This window comes from Haliotis rufescens, unplaced genomic scaffold (genome assembly GCF_023055435.1).
Source record: "Haliotis rufescens isolate VD_foot unplaced genomic scaffold, xgHalRufe1.0.p SCAF_2, whole genome shotgun sequence".
Lineage (NCBI taxonomy): Eukaryota > Metazoa > Mollusca > Gastropoda > Lepetellida > Haliotidae > Haliotis > Haliotis rufescens.
In genome coordinates this window covers 58,249,761-58,267,521 of record NW_025963890.1, presented here as the reverse complement: position 1 = coordinate 58,267,521, position 17,761 = coordinate 58,249,761, and positions in this window count along the sequence as shown.

Genomic DNA, 17,761 nt, shown 5'->3' with positions numbered 1-17,761 from the left:
TTTCATTGTTTCATGTCTTCTAACAACAAATTACTTTACTTGAAATACAAATATTATTTTTATAATTTTAGTATTTATATTTTCATGTTACTTTTGCATCTTTTCTGAAATAATGATTTATATGTTGCACTTTATATAGTATCAAGAAACTCCTTAAATTTGTTATGTGAGCTCTTCCATAAGTATTCTGAGAAAGAAGATAAATGGATAGATGAATAAATATCACATAGCATGCAGTTTGGTACCATGTATTAAAAAGCATGTAGATTTTAATATTTTATCTAGACTTTGTTTTCACTATCATTCACATCTGAAATAAGTATGTTTATGAGATAATAATAACTGATTATAATCAAAATATGAATATGTTTCTGCATTTGTGTTGAAATCTAGTGCGGTTAGGATATCTAAAGCATGTTAAGAGAGATTATCTTGCTATCTTGCTGGCATGTCTCTTTAGTTTTATCTGAATCAATTTTTATATTACGAGCACATATGCGGAATTGAGATCCATCTGTGGTCAGGAATTGTAACCTAGCATGAGGAAGATACTGAGATATTTGCAAAACACATTAAAACATTGCTGGAGCTCTGCAACTTCTGATGGCCGGAACAAGACCAGGGAGTATCAGGTTCATCGCCCTTTACAGTGAGTGTTCACACATCTATTATTTCAAGAAGTGTGAAAGGTTCACACATTTAATTTCATCACAAGTATGATGGGTTCATACTTTGATGTTCATAATAACAAAGTGTATATTGAACTTAGATGTAATGAAGCTTTTGAATGGTAGTCTGAGGGAGTATTCTTTAGACATCGGTTTGATTCCGGTCAAAGGCAAACACATCAAGAATCCGTTTTCGCTGCATGTATTTTTTATTTTGTAATGCAATTAACCTTCTTGTGTTAATATAATTCTTATTCTCATTGTTTCATGTCTTCTAACCATGCTAACAACAAATTACTTTACTTGTTAGGATATAAGGTTTCACACAACACAGCCCTATCTTCTCCAGTTATCTTTTTGTATTTGTAACCAAATGTATGCAACAGCTGCCATAGTTTGTACTTTGGAACACGTAAATCATGGTCAATTTCAAGGTGTTTCTTCAAAATTCTTAGGGACAGGTACTTATTTTCTGAGTGCAGTTTAACAATTGCACGTCTGACTTGATCCCTCTGAAAACTGTCTAATTTATCCACCCTGCGTGGTTTTGACATGTTCCCTACCGCTTGGCCTGACTATTTGTATCTCGTCAACTAACAACATTTTAAAGTTTCTGAGGGGACATACCAAGAGCTTTTGAAGCTGGTTTCAAGAATTCATTAATTGCATAAAAATGCTTTGCTCTTTCTGCTTCACTTCTACAGAAATCATACACATTCAGCATCAACTGTTTAACATCTGCTGAGTAGCGCATCTTGTCATTGAATGAACACGGTCACTGTGTAGCACGTGCAGACCGTGCTTGCGCTGTTCCGTCCACGGTTTGTCCCCCTACGTGTCATGTACACATTTCTATACAAAATTACATGATAGTTTCTTAAAGAACTTCATCCGTCATGGGTCTTAAAATGAACAAAATTCAGATTTTGTTGGATACAGGGTATTCAAGCAGTCCATTTGAGTATGATGCATGCATTACATCACCGTAGTAATGGAAGTAAAATTACAATCAGAGGGTGATAAAATACTAATGAATTGAAAAAAATGGGCAAATCGACATGTTACGCTATTTAGCTATTTTTCGTGCAACGAGCCGCCACGAGTAGGAAACATCGCTCGCTCGTGACATTTGAGATACGTACACGAGCCATTAGCGGTCTTCATGAAATTGTTGCAGTAGTTTTAATTCTTGGATGAATATAGATAATTAGACTTTTGTATGCTTTACTGGTGAGTCAATCGGCACAGACTTCATTTCTGTTTATATAGATCAATGGCATACCAGGACGTGGTTCCTTTTTTTTGGGGGGGGGGGGGGGGGGGGGGTTTAACGCCGCACTCAGCAATATTCCAGCTTTATGACGGCTGTCTGTAAATAATCGAGTCTGGACCAGACATTCCAGTGATTGACTTCATGAGCATTGATCCACGCAGTTGGGATACGATGACATGTATCAACCAAGTCAGCGAGCCTGACCACCCGATCTCGTGTGTCGCCTCATTCGACAAGCATGGTCGCCTTTTACGGCAAGTATATTGGTTGCTGCATGAATACGTGGTACTGACATTATTATCATGTAAGTAATGTAACACCTCTGTCTTCAGGTAACACAGAAAACAACTGTCTGGTCCTACCACTTTATGAATGAGGACTATAAGTACACTCCAGTCAGGAGAACCTTGAAGCAAGGGACAGTACCATCTGTGTTTCCCTTGGGCTCTGCAAAAAACAAAACAAGTAAAGATCCACCATGTAGATATATATATATATACAAAAATGAGGTAAATGTTCACTCGGTGTACATGTAATATATAATAAAATAATAAAGTCCACGTTAGTCCATCATTGCTATCATATATATACATATATACATATATACATATATGTATGTATGTATGAATGTATGTATCTGTTATTGAAGTCAAGCACATATATTTAAACTTCATATGTTTTAAACTTCATATGTATCTGTTATCGAAGTCAAGCACATATATTTAAACTTCATAAGTTGACTTTCCTTTTTCAAACATAATAGCATATGAGACAAGTTCATTTCCATCCTGTGGGGTTAATGGCAGGAGATGAGGTGTGCACTCAGCCACACATGTTGTGAGTTCACGGTGTTAATTGTTATTCGCTGTCTACCGATGGGAGGACACTGGATCCGTGAGTTTACGGTGTTACTGGCCGTCTACTAATGCGAGGACACTGGATCCGTGGACGACATTGCGGTGGAGAGGACACTGGATCCGTGGACGACATCGCGACGGAGAGGACACTGGATCCGTGGACGACATTGCGGCGGAGAGGACACTAGATCCGTGGACGACATTGCGGCGGAGAGGACACTGGATCCGTGGACGACATCGCGGCGGAGAGGACACTGGATCCGTGGACGACATCGCGGCGGAGAGGACACTGGATCCGTGGACGACATCGCGGCGGAGAGGACACTGGATCCGTGGACGACATCGCGACGGAGAAGACACTGGATCCGTGGACGACATTGCGGCGGAGAGGACACTAGATCCGTGGACGACATCGCGGCGGAGAGGACACTGGATCCGTGGACGACATCACGACGGAGAGGACACTAGATCAGTGGACGACATCGCGGCGGAGAGGACACTGGATCCGTGGACGACATTGCGGCGGAGAGGACACTGGATCCGTGGACAACATCCCGGTGGAGGAGCATACCCGTGGTCGTTATTCAAGATAATTTCACGTTTTATGGATCATACTCAAATGTTGTGGATTGACATGGTACCAGTGTATGTTGTTATCAAATATAACCCATAACATGCCATTCTATCTCGATCAAAATGTCAGTTATTCACGCAATAAAAAACACCATTTTCAGTTAAGGCCTGGATGGAGTGTTGGAAGTATGAAAATGTTTACGTTATTATTACAGCCGAGCTAAAAACGGTTTCCAACAAAACTAATTAGAAAATATACATATACATAACCGTATTCTCTTTTCAAACAACAACATATAGTCCAAGAATATCTAGTATCAGTGATTCAAGTCTCACCAGCTCAATTCGGAGCACGTAATTATGACACAAGATCTTTAAAGGCATATATGAACAGCCTGACAATGTCAGTAAATCTTGTACCCTCAAAGTAGAAAATGAGTATCATTTTTTGCTTGTTTGTAAACTCGATCTTCAATAAAGAAAAATATATATTCACAAGTAGTTTACATCTTATCCATTTGTTTTGCATGTTCATGTCAACTTCAAGCGTTACACTATTACAAGGTATTGTCTTGTACACACAGCGTGCATTGTTTGTAAGAAATAAAAGCGACCAAAAAAAATCCATATTCATAAGAGTCGATTGTACGATGCCGCCTCCGTGGTCTAGTGGTAGAGCGTCCGCCCGGAGAGCGGAAGGTCCGGGGTTCAATCCCCAGCCGCGTCATACCAAAATAAGTTAAAAGATGGTACTTGTTGTTACCCTGTCCGGCACTCGGCATTAAGGGGATAAAACAAGGACTTGTCGGCTCAGAGTCAGTATACTGTGTCTGAGTGGGGTATTCATGTTAAACTGCGGCATGGTATCTCAGTGAGCTAGCACTATAAATCTGCATCAGTCCGGACTAGTACAAGCAGCAACAAACACACACACACGTGCATGCACGTCGCTGTATAAGTGCAATAATCTGGGACGCGACGTTAAACCCAATTTCACGTCACCTCACCGATTGTACGATTCTGACCATATCATGAGTGTTCACATTCAAATAGTGAAGATACCAGGTGTTCGCGAAAAGGTGAACGTGTCATAGCTTACCGGTGGCTCCCGTCATAAACACATGCAAAGGCAGGTCAACTGTCCACCTGAAAAACACACGGGAACATATGGTACATGTCAACATAGGGAGGAAACGCGCATAGCTTGTACATATGTTGAACCATGCGCCTATGACCTCCCACCTTGCCAGTAATATACAAACATAATGGAGTATCCCGAAATGCCGTAAGATAAATCAGGCGGTATGCTACACACTCCATCCTAGTAACTTACACTCGGACCATAGCGTTACTCTTGCTCTGACACCATATTTCATGTGCTATTACATTGTGCCCACCTTGTTTCTGCGTCAGCTGTGATTACTACACTTCATAGTACTTGCTAAGGTTTGATTGAGGGGAAGGGGATTCATCTCCCTCTCAGTACCCTCACACCGCATTACCATACTCTCTCATTACCCTCACACCACATTACCATACACTCTCCTTACCCTCACACCACATTACCATACACTCTCATTACCCTCACACCACATTACCATACACTCTCATTACCCTCACACCACATTACCATACTCTCTCATTACCCTCACACCACATTACCATACACTCTCCTTACCCTCACACAGCATTACCATACACTCTCATTACCCTCACACCACATTACCATACACTCTCATTACCCTCACACAGCATTACCATACACTCTCAATACACTCACACCGCATAACCATACACTCTCAGTACCCTCACACCGCATTACCATACACTCTCAGTACCCTCACACCGCATTACCATACACTCTCAGTACCACACATACTCTCAGTACACTCACACTGCATTACCATACACTCTCAGTACCCTCACACCGCATTACCATACACTCTCAGTACAACACATACTCTCAGTACACTCACACTGCATTACCATACACTCTCAGTACCCTCACACCGCATTACCATACACTCTCAGTACCACACATACTCTCAGTACACTCACACTGCATTACCATACACTCTCAGTACCCTCACACCGCATTACCATACTCTCTCAGTACCACACATACTCTCAGTACCCTCACACCGCATTAGCATACACTCTCAGTACCCTCACACCGCATTACCATACACTCTCAGTACCCTCACACCGCATTACCATACACTCTCAGTACCCTCACACCGCATTACCATACACTCTCAGTACCCTCACACCGCATTACCATACTCTCTCATTACCGTCACACCGCATTACCTTACTCTCCCAGTACCACACACACTCTCAGTACCCTCACACTGCATTACCATACACTCTCAGTACCCTCACACCGCATTACCATACACTCTCAGTACCCTCACACCGCATTACCATACACTCTCATTACCCTCACACCGCATTACCATAAACTCTCAGTACCCTCACACCGCATTACCATACACTCTCAGTACCCTCACACCGCATTACCATACACTCTCAGTACCACACATACTCTCAGTACCCTCACACCGCATTAGCATACACTCTCAGTACCCTCACACCGCATTACCATACACTCTCAGTACCCTCACACCGCATTACCATACACTCTCAGTACCCTCACACCGCATTACCATACACTCTCAGTACCCTCACATCGCATTACCATACTCTCTCATTACCGTCTGACAGCATTACCTTACTCTCCCAGTACCACACACATTCTCAGTACCATCACACCGCATTACCATACGCTCTCATTACCCTCACACCGCATTACCATACACTCTAAGTACCACACACACTCTCAGTACCCTCACACCGCATTACCATACACTCTGAGTACACCCACACCGCATTACCATACACTCACATTACTCTCACACCGCATTACCATACTCTCTCAGTACCACACATACTCTCAGTACCCTCACACCGCATTAGCATACACTCTCAGTACCCTCACACCGCATTACCATACACTCTCAGTACCCTCACACCGCATTACCATACACTCTCAGTACCCTCACACCGCATTACCATACACTCTCAGTACCCTCACACCGCATTACCATACTCTCTCATTACCGTCACACCGCATTACCTTACTCTCCCAGTACCACACACACTCTCAGTACCCTCACACTGCATTACCATACACTCTCAGTACCCTCACACCGCATTACCATACACTCTCAGTACCCTCACACCGCATTACCATACACTCTCATTACCCTCACACCGCATTACCATAAACTCTCAGTACCCTCACACCGCATTACCATACACTCTCAGTACCCTCACACCGCATTACCATACACTCTCAGTACCACACATACTCTCAGTACCCTCACACCGCATTAGCATACACTCTCAGTACCCTCACACCGCATTACCATACACTCTCAGTACCCTCACACCGCATTACCATACACTCTCAGTACCCTCACACCGCATTACCATACACTCTCAGTACCCTCACATCGCATTACCATACTCTCTCATTACCGTCTGACAGCATTACCTTACTCTCCCAGTACCACACACATTCTCAGTACCATCACACCGCATTACCATACGCTCTCATTACCCTCACACCGCATTACCATACACTCTAAGTACCACACACACTCTCAGTACCCTCACACCGCATTACCATACACTCTGAGTACACCCACACCGCATTACCATACACTCACATTACTCTCACACCGCATTACCATACACTCTCAGTACCACACATATTCTCAGTACCCTCACACCGCATTACCATACACTCTCATTACCCTCACACCGCATTACCATACACTCTGAGTACACCCACACCGCATTACCATACACTCACATTACCCTCACACCGCATTACCATACACTCTCAGTACCACACATATTCTCAGTACCCTCACACCGCATTACCATACACTCTCAGTACCCTCACACCGCATTACCATACACTCTGAGTACACCCACGCCGCATTACCATACACTCACATTACCCTCACACCGCATTACTATACACTCTCAGTACCACACATATTCTCAGTACCCTCACACCGCATTACCATACACTCTCAGTACCCTCACACCACATTACCATACACTCTCATTACCCTCACACCGCATTACCATACACTCTGAGTACACCCACACCGCATTACCATACACTCTCAGTACCACACATATTCTCAGTACCCTCACACCGCATTACCATACACTCTCAGTACCCTCACACCGCATTACCATACTCTCATTACCCTCACACCGCATTACCATACACTCTGAGTACACCCACACCGCATTACCATACACTCTCAGTACCCTCACACCGCATTACCATACACTCTCAGTACCACACATACTCTCAGTACCCTCACACCAGATTACCATACACTCTCAGTACCCTCACACCGCATTACCATACACTCTCATTACCCTCACACCGCATTACCATACTCTCTAAGTACCACACATATTCTCAGTACCCTCACACCGCATTACCATACACTCTCAGTACCCTCACACCGCATTACCATACACTCTCAGTACCCTCACACCGCATTACCATACACTCTCAGTACCACACATACTCTCAGTACCCTCACACCGCATTACCATACACTCTCAGTACCACACACACTCTCAGTACCCTCACACCGCATTACCATACACTCTCATTACCCTCACACCGCATTACCATACACTCTCAGTACCACACATACTCTCAGTACCCTCACACCGCATTACCATACACTCTCAGTACCCTCACACCGCATTACCATACACTCTCAGTACCACACATACTCTCAGTACCCTCACACCGCATTACCATACACTCTCAGTACCCTCACACCGCATTACCATACACTCTCAGTACCACACATACTCTCAGTACCCTCACACCGCATTACCATACACTCCCAGTACCCTCACACCGCATTAGCATACACTCTCGGTACCCTCACACCGCATTACCATACACTCTCAGTACCCTCACACCGCATTACCATACACTCTCAGTACCCTCACACCGCATTACCATACACTCTCATTACCCTCACACCGCATTACCATAAACTCTCAGTACCCTCACACCGCATTACCATACACTCTCAGTACCCTCACACCGCATTACCATACTCTCTCAGTACCACACATACTCTCAGTACCCTCACACCGCATTAGCATACACTCTCGGTACCCTCACACCGCATTACCATACACTCTCAGTACCCTCACACCGCATTACCATACACTCTCAGTACCCTCACACCGCATTACCATACACTCTCAGTACCCTCACACCGCATTACCATACTCTCTCATCACCGTCACACCGCATTACCTTACTCTCCCAGTACCACACACATTCTCAGTACCATCACACCGCATTACCATACGCTCTCATTACCCTCACACCGCATTACCATACACTCTAAGTACCACACACATTGTCAGTACCCTCACACCGCATTACCATACACTCTCAGTACCCTCACACCGCATTACCATACACTCTCATTACCCTCACACCGCATTACCATAAACTCTCAGTACCTCACACCGCATTACCATACACTCTCAGTACCCTCACACCGCATTACCATACTCTCTCAGTACCACACATACTCTCAGTACCCTCACACCGCATTAGCATACACTCTCGGTACCCTCACACCGCATTACCATACACTCTCAGTACCCTCACACCGCATTACCATACACTCTCAGTACCCTCACACCGCATTACCATACACTCTCAGTACCACACATACTCTCAGTACCCTCACACCGCATTACCATACACTCTCAGTACCACACACACTCTCAGTACCCTCACACCGCATTACCATACACTCTCATTACCCTCACACCGCATTACCATACACTCTCAGTACCACACATACTCTCAGTACCCTCACACCGCATTACCATACACTCTCAGTACCCTCACACCGCATTACCATACACTCTCAGTACCACACATACTCTCAGTACCCTCACACCGCATTACCATACACTCTCAGTACCCTCACACCGCATTACCATACACTCTCAGTACCACACATACTCTCAGTACCCTCACACCGCATTACCATACACTCCCAGTACCCTCACACCGCATTAGCATACACTCTCGGTACCCTCACACCGCATTACCATACACTCTCAGTACCCTCACACCGCATTACCATACACTCTCAGTACCCTCACACCGCATTACCATACACTCTCATTACCCTCACACCGCATTACCATAAACTCTCAGTACCCTCACACCGCATTACCATACACTCTCAGTACCCTCACACCGCATTACCATACTCTCTCAGTACCACACATACTCTCAGTACCCTCACACCGCATTAGCATACACTCTCGGTACCCTCACACCGCATTACCATACACTCTCAGTACCCTCACACCGCATTACCATACACTCTCAGTACCCTCACACCGCATTACCATACACTCTCAGTACCCTCACACCGCATTACCATACTCTCTCATCACCGTCACACCGCATTACCTTACTCTCCCAGTACCACACACATTCTCAGTACCATCACACCGCATTACCATACGCTCTCATTACCCTCACACCGCATTACCATACACTCTAAGTACCACACACATTCTCAGTACCCTCACATCGCATTACCATACACTCTCAGTACCCTCACACCGCATTACCATACACTCTCATTACCCTCACACCGCATTACCATAAACTCTCAGTACCTCACACCGCATTACCATACACTCTCAGTACCCTCACACCGCATTACCATACTCTCTCAGTACCACACATACTCTCAGTACCCTCACACCGCATTAGCATACACTCTCGGTACCCTCACACCGCATTACCATACACTCTCAGTACCCTCACACCGCATTACCATACACTCTCAGTACCCTCACACCGCATTACCATACACTCTCAGTACCCTCACATCGCGTTACCATACTCTCTCATTACCGTCTGACCGCATTACCTTACTCTCCCAGTACCACACACATTCTCAGTACCCTCACACCGCATTACCATACGCTCTCATTACCCTCACACCGCATTACCATACACTCTAAGTACCACACACACTCTCAGTACCCTCACACTGCATTACCATACACTCTCAGTACCCTCACACCGGATTACCATACACTCTGAGTACACCCACACCGCATTACCATACACTCACATTACCCTCACACCGCATTACCATACACTCTCAGTACCACACATATTCTCAGTACCCTCACACCGCATTACCATACACTCTCAGTACCCTCACACCGCATTACCATACACTCTCATTACCCTCACACCACATTACCATACACTCTGAGTACACCCACACCGCATTACCATACACTCTCAGTACCACACATATTCTCAGTACCCTCACACCGCATTACCATACACTCTCAGTACCCTCACACCGCATTACCATACACTCTCATTACCCTCACACCGCATTACCATACACTCTGAGTACACCCACACCGCATTACCATACACTCTCAGTACCACACATATTCTCAGTACCCTCACACCGCATTACCATACACTCTCAGTACCCTCACACCGCATTACCATACACTCTCATTACCCTCACACCGCATTACCATACACTCTGAGTACACCCACACCGCATTACCATACACTCTCAGTACCACACATATTCTCAGTACCCTCACACCGCATTACCATACACTCTCAGTACCCTCACACCGCATTACCATACACTCTCATTACCCTAAAACCGCATTACCATACACTCTGAGTACACCCACACCGCATTACCATACACTCTCAGTACCCTCACACCGCATTACCATACACTCTCAGTACCACACATACTCTCAGTACCCTCACACCAGATTACCATACACTCTCAGTACCCTCACACCGCATTACCATACACTCTCATTACCCTCACACCGCATTACCATACACTCTCAGTACCACACATACTCTCAGTACCCTCACACCAGATTACCATACACTCTCAGTACCCTCACACCGCATTACCATACACTCTCATTACCCTCACACCGCATTACCATACTCTCTAAGTACCACACATATTCTCAGTACCCTCACACCGCATTACCATACACTCTCAGTACCACACACACTCTCAGTACCCTCACACCGCATTACCATACACTCTCATTACCCTCACACCGCATTACCATACACTCTCAGTACCACACATACTCTCAGTACCCTCACACCGCATTACCATACACTCTCAGTACCCTCACACCGCATTACCATACACTCTCAGTACCACACATACTCTCAGTACCCTCACACCGCATTACCATACACTCTCAGTACCCTCACACCGCATTACCATACACTCTCAGTACCACACATACTCTCAGTACCCTCACACCGCTTTACCATACACTCCGAGTACCCTCACACCGCATTAGCATACACTCTCGGTACCCTCACACCGCATTACCATACATTTTCATTACCCTCACACCGCATTACCATACACTCTTAGTACCCTCACACCGCATTACCATACACTCTCAGTACCCTCACACGCATAACCATACACTCTCAGTACCCTCACACCGCATAACCATACACTCTCAGTACCCTCACATCGCATTACCATACACTCTCAGTACCCTCACACCGCATTACCATACACTCTCAGTACCCTCACACCGCATTACTATACACTCTCAGTACCCTCACACCACATTACCATACATTCTCATTACCCTCACACCGCATAACCATACACTCTCATTACCCTCACACCGCATAACCATACACTCTCAGTACCCTCACACCGCATTACCATAAACTCTCAGTACCCTCACACCACATTACTATACACTCTCAGTACCCTCACACCGCATTACCATACACTCTCAGTACCCTCACACCGCATTACCATAAACTCTCATTACCCTCACACCACATTACTATACACTCTCAGTACCCTCACACCGCATTACCGTACACTCTCAGTACCCTCACACCATATTACCATACACTCTCATTACCCTCACACCGCATTACCATACACTCTCAGTACCCTCACAATGGATAACCATACTCTCTCAGTACCGTCACATACTCTCAGTACCCTCACACCGCATTACTATGCACTCTCAGTACCTCACACCGCATTACCATACATTCTCAGTACCCTCACACCGCATTACCATACACTCTCAGTACCCTCACACCGCATTACCATACACTCTCAGTACCATCACACCGCATTACCATACATTTTCATTACCCTCACACCGCATTACCATACACTCTCAGTACCCTCACACCGCATTACCATACACTCTCAGTACCCTCACACCGCATAACCATACACTCTCAGTACCCTCACACGGCATAACCATACACTCTCAGTACCCTCACATCGCATTACCATACACTCTCAGTACCCTCACAATGCATAACCATACACTCTCAGTACCGTCACATACTCTCAGTAACCTCACACCGCATTACTATGCACTCTCAGTACCTCACACCGCATTACCATACACTCTCATTACCCTCACAATGCATAACCATACACTCTCAGTACCGTCACAATGCATAACCATACACTCTCAGTACCGTCACATACTCTCAGTACCCTCACACCGCATTACTATGCACTCTCAGTACCTCACACCGCATTACCATACACTCTCATTACCATCACACCGCATTACTATACGCTCTCAGTATCCTCACACCGCATTACCATACACTCTCAGTACCCTCAAACCGCATTACCATACACTCTCAGTACCCTCACACCGCATTACTATACACTCTCAGTACCCTCACACCGCATAACCATACACTCTCATTACCCTCACACCGCATTACCATACGCTCTCAGTACCCTCACACCGCATTACCATACACTCTCAGTACCTTCACACCGCATTACCATACACTCTCAGTACCATCACACCGCATTACCATACTCTCTCAGTACCGTCACATACTCTCAGTACCCTCACACCGCATTACTATGCACTCTCAGTACCTCACACCGCATTACCATACACTCTCATTACCCTCACACCGCATTACCATACGCTCTCAGTATCCTCACACCGCATTACCATACACTCTCAGTACCCTCAAACCGCATTACCATACACTCTCAGTACCCTCACACCGCATTACTATACACTCTCAGTACCCTCACACCGCATAACCATACACTCTCATTACCCTCACACCGCATTACCATACGCTCTCAGTACCCTCACACCGCATTACCATACACTCTCAGTACCTTCACACCGCATTACCATACACTCTCAGTACCCTCACACCGCATTGCTATACACTCTCAGTACCCTCACACCGCATTACCATACACTCTCAGTACCCTCACACCGCATTACCATACACTCTCAGTACCCTCACACCACATTACCATACACTCTCATTACCCTCACACCACATTACCATACACTCTCAGTACCCTCACATCGCATTACTATACACTCTCAGTACCGTCACACACTCTCATTACTATCAAGCCATCTTGATATACACTGTGATGTTTCTATTATCACATTACACTATAATTAATATATACATGACCCGTGAAGATCCGGGGTAAAATAGATCTTCAGCGCCCCATGCTTGCCGTAAAAGGCGACTACACTTGTCGTAAGAGGTGACTAATGGGATCGGGTGGTCAGGCTCGCTGATGCACGTCGTCGTATCCCAATTGCGCGGATCGATGCTCATGATGTCAATCACTGGATTGTGTAATCCAGACTCGATTATTTAGAGACCGATTATTTACAGATCCTCGTTATCCATATAATTAAAACCCCTACCAAGTAGGGTAACCGAGTCTTACAAGTAAGGCTGTTGTTCGTCATGTGAACGTTCTCCGACACAGATTTATTATGAATGTTTTACCTGCACAAGCTTCATAGCTGCCGCCGCGCATGACAAGAAACTAAAAAACATCGAAATATTAGAAAACACAAGAATGTTCAAATACGTTATATTTCCCCTTCATAAGCCATCGAACCTAGCATTTTGTACGACCGAAAAGGTGAAATCTGCTCTTGATAACTGAGGGTTTCTTGGAACTTTAATCAACAGAAATGTCATCAATACAGTGCAACTGTAATAGAGCTAAGTGCGCAGTGAAGCGGTCATAAAATCAGACGCATTTTTTCAAACTAAATTGATTACATGTCTGATATTGATTGTTCAATCAAATTCAAATATTTCACGTAGTCATGGTACAATTAGGAAATGGACGTACTGTGTTTGGAAATAAGATTCATGTTAGACCGATTTGATAATATTATTACTGTATAATGAAATAGATCAGTGGAGACATGCAGATATTCTTAAAACTGAAACCCACAACCGTTGTGAGTGCGGGTTTGTTTCAACCAGAAACCGTGCTTCTCTATGACAGTTACCTCCCTGATGCTAATTCTTATATTACTTTTACGAGAGTTCACATTTCATTGACAGGAGGAACAAATGTTTACACTTGTTTTTGGTACGCTTTGGACGAAAATATTGAACATGCCTAAAGCCAAATACATAATGAGGATAAGTTGTCATCAAGACAAAGTAAACTGCGTTGTCAAATTCAAAATTCTCAATTTAACATAAAGGAGTTTGAATCAACAAGAGAACCCCCTTAAAAATACTTTTGTTTCATTCAACCCCGACCTACCCCTTGTTTCACTTGCTACGCAAGTTTGTTGTTTTTATCTCAGCTAGATACTGCTTTGATTGAGTGAGTGAGTTGGGTTTAACGCCGCTTTTAACATTATTCCAGTTATATCACGGCGTGCCAGCTTAATGTGGGGGGAAAGCCCGAAGTGATGCAGGTCTGAGACGTTTACCACTTCGGTGAAACCCACGAGCACGGATATGGTGCTGTCGAACCTAGAAACATAATCGGGGCGAACCGGGATTCGAACCCACAATTATAGGTTTCTGGCGTGCAACTCTGCACAGCGAATCGCGGCGCCTTACACGACTAGGCCATCCGTGACCCCTGCTGTGAAAAGTAGTTAGTCACAACAGCGCAGTCAAACGTTTTGTCACCCAACTCAATACTTATACAACACAGCTTTCTATATTTGTAATACGCAGGATCTAGGCAACCTCTGGTATGGCAAAGGTGGGTTAATTTTTTTTAATTTTTTTATTATTTTCATTTTAGAATCCTTGATATAAAAAGACTACACCCAGAGAGGTGCAATAATTTTGCTGGATAAAAAATAACACCCACACAGGACTTTCATTCGTCCTGTACAGCTAACAATGATCCACATACATGTGCAATATATAACAAAACTGAAGTAAGAAATATATCATGCAAGTCAAGGTTTTCAAGGGAGACGACTTTTATCGTCAAATAATATATGATACAATGCCATATTAGTATAAAATATATTGGGTTTATTAGAAAGCTGAGATTTTTCATAGGTTATAATGGCAATAAATAGATAAAGTTTGTTTATTTGTTTTTTGTTTGCCGCGCTCAGCAATATTCCAACTATATGACATGCATCAACCAAGTCAACGTGCCTGACCACCCGATCCCGTTAGTCGCCTCTTACGACAAGCATAATCGCGTTTTAGGTCAAGCATGGGTTTCTGAGAACTATACTACCCCGGATCTTCACGGGTCTTTTGTAAAAGAAAGAACTAACAATGTCATTTTGTGGATTGTAAGCCTCTTTTCGTCTACCTGAACATTATTTACACAGGTGGCTGATATCTAAGGGTGTGTTGGTACAGATTGAATATTTATGTTATCAATTGGACACCAATTGATAGAATCTTATATGGCTATATGTATCCAATAGTCTGGTGGTTGTCCCGTGATTATCCGGGTTAGAATAGGTCTTCAGCAACACATGCTTGCCGCAAGAGGCGACTATGCTTGCCGCAAGAGGCGACTATGCTTGCCGCAAGAGGCGACTATGCTTGTCGTAAGAGGCGACATATGTTTGTTTAGCGTGACACATTTTTAAGGAAAACGTGTTCTGGTAGTTTATTTCTTGCATAACGCCTCACTCAGCAATATGTCAGCTACATGCACATGACAGCTGTCTGCAAATAATCTTATTCTTGTTGACACCTTGATGTCCTTTAAAAGAGAAACCCCCCTACATCCGCGTCTGATTCGCATCTTCCATTAATAATATGATTGTTAAGAATACTGCACATATCTAAAAAGCATTTACTAAACCTGTTTATAGTTGAAACTACCGAAAATCGTTTCATGCTAAAACTATCCAATCAAAAATCCCAACTGTTGTTATCTTTACCTTCCAAAAAATCTAGGACATCGTCTTTCACAAAATCAGGTAGTGTGTCACCCCAAGAATTAAGATAATAATATACACATCCTCACAACAGATCATCTTATGATAGTAATATAACGTTTTCACATTGACGTAACGGGGTATTATACCAGGTTGAAGACTCCGGGTGAATATAAACACATGCATACAACAGATCATCTTATGATAGTAATATAACGTTTTCACATTGACGTAACAGGGTATTATACCAGGTTGAAGACTCCGGGTGAATATAAACACATGCATACAACAGATCATCTTATAATAGTGATATAACGTTTTCACATTGACGTAACAGGGTATTATACCAGGTTGAAGACTCCGGGTGAGTATAAACACATGCATACAACAGATCATCTTATAATAGTAATATAACGTTTTCACATTGACGTAACAGGCTATTATACCAGGTTGAAGACTCCGGGTGAATATAAACACATGCATACAACAGATCATCTTATAATAGTAATATAACGTTTTCACATTGACGTAACAGGGTATTATACCAGGTTGAAGACTCCGGGTGAGTATAAACACATGCATACAACAGATCATCTTATAATAGTAATATAACGTTTTCACATTGACGTAACAGGCTATTATACCAGGTTGAAGACTCCGGGTGAATATAAACACTTGCATACAACAGATCATCTTATAATAGTAATAAAACGTATTCACATTGACGTAACAGGGTATTATACCAGGTTGAAGACTCCGGGTGAATATAAACACATGCATACAGCAGGTCTTTCAGTAAACCGTCTTTCATATACCACTCTCACACACTTTGGTCCACTCTACAAGATGAGCTAAAGTGTTTCTGATCAATACTGTTACAAAAAACAGTGGCCCTGATGTGGCAAGGGTAGAAACTAGGGTTTGATAGAGGCTTGTGGACACGCTTGCCTCGGGAAGATGGGGTGTAAATAGTAATATCAAATCTGTCTCCTTCAACCATGTTTCAGTCAGCCTGACGATATCAAATATGTTAACAA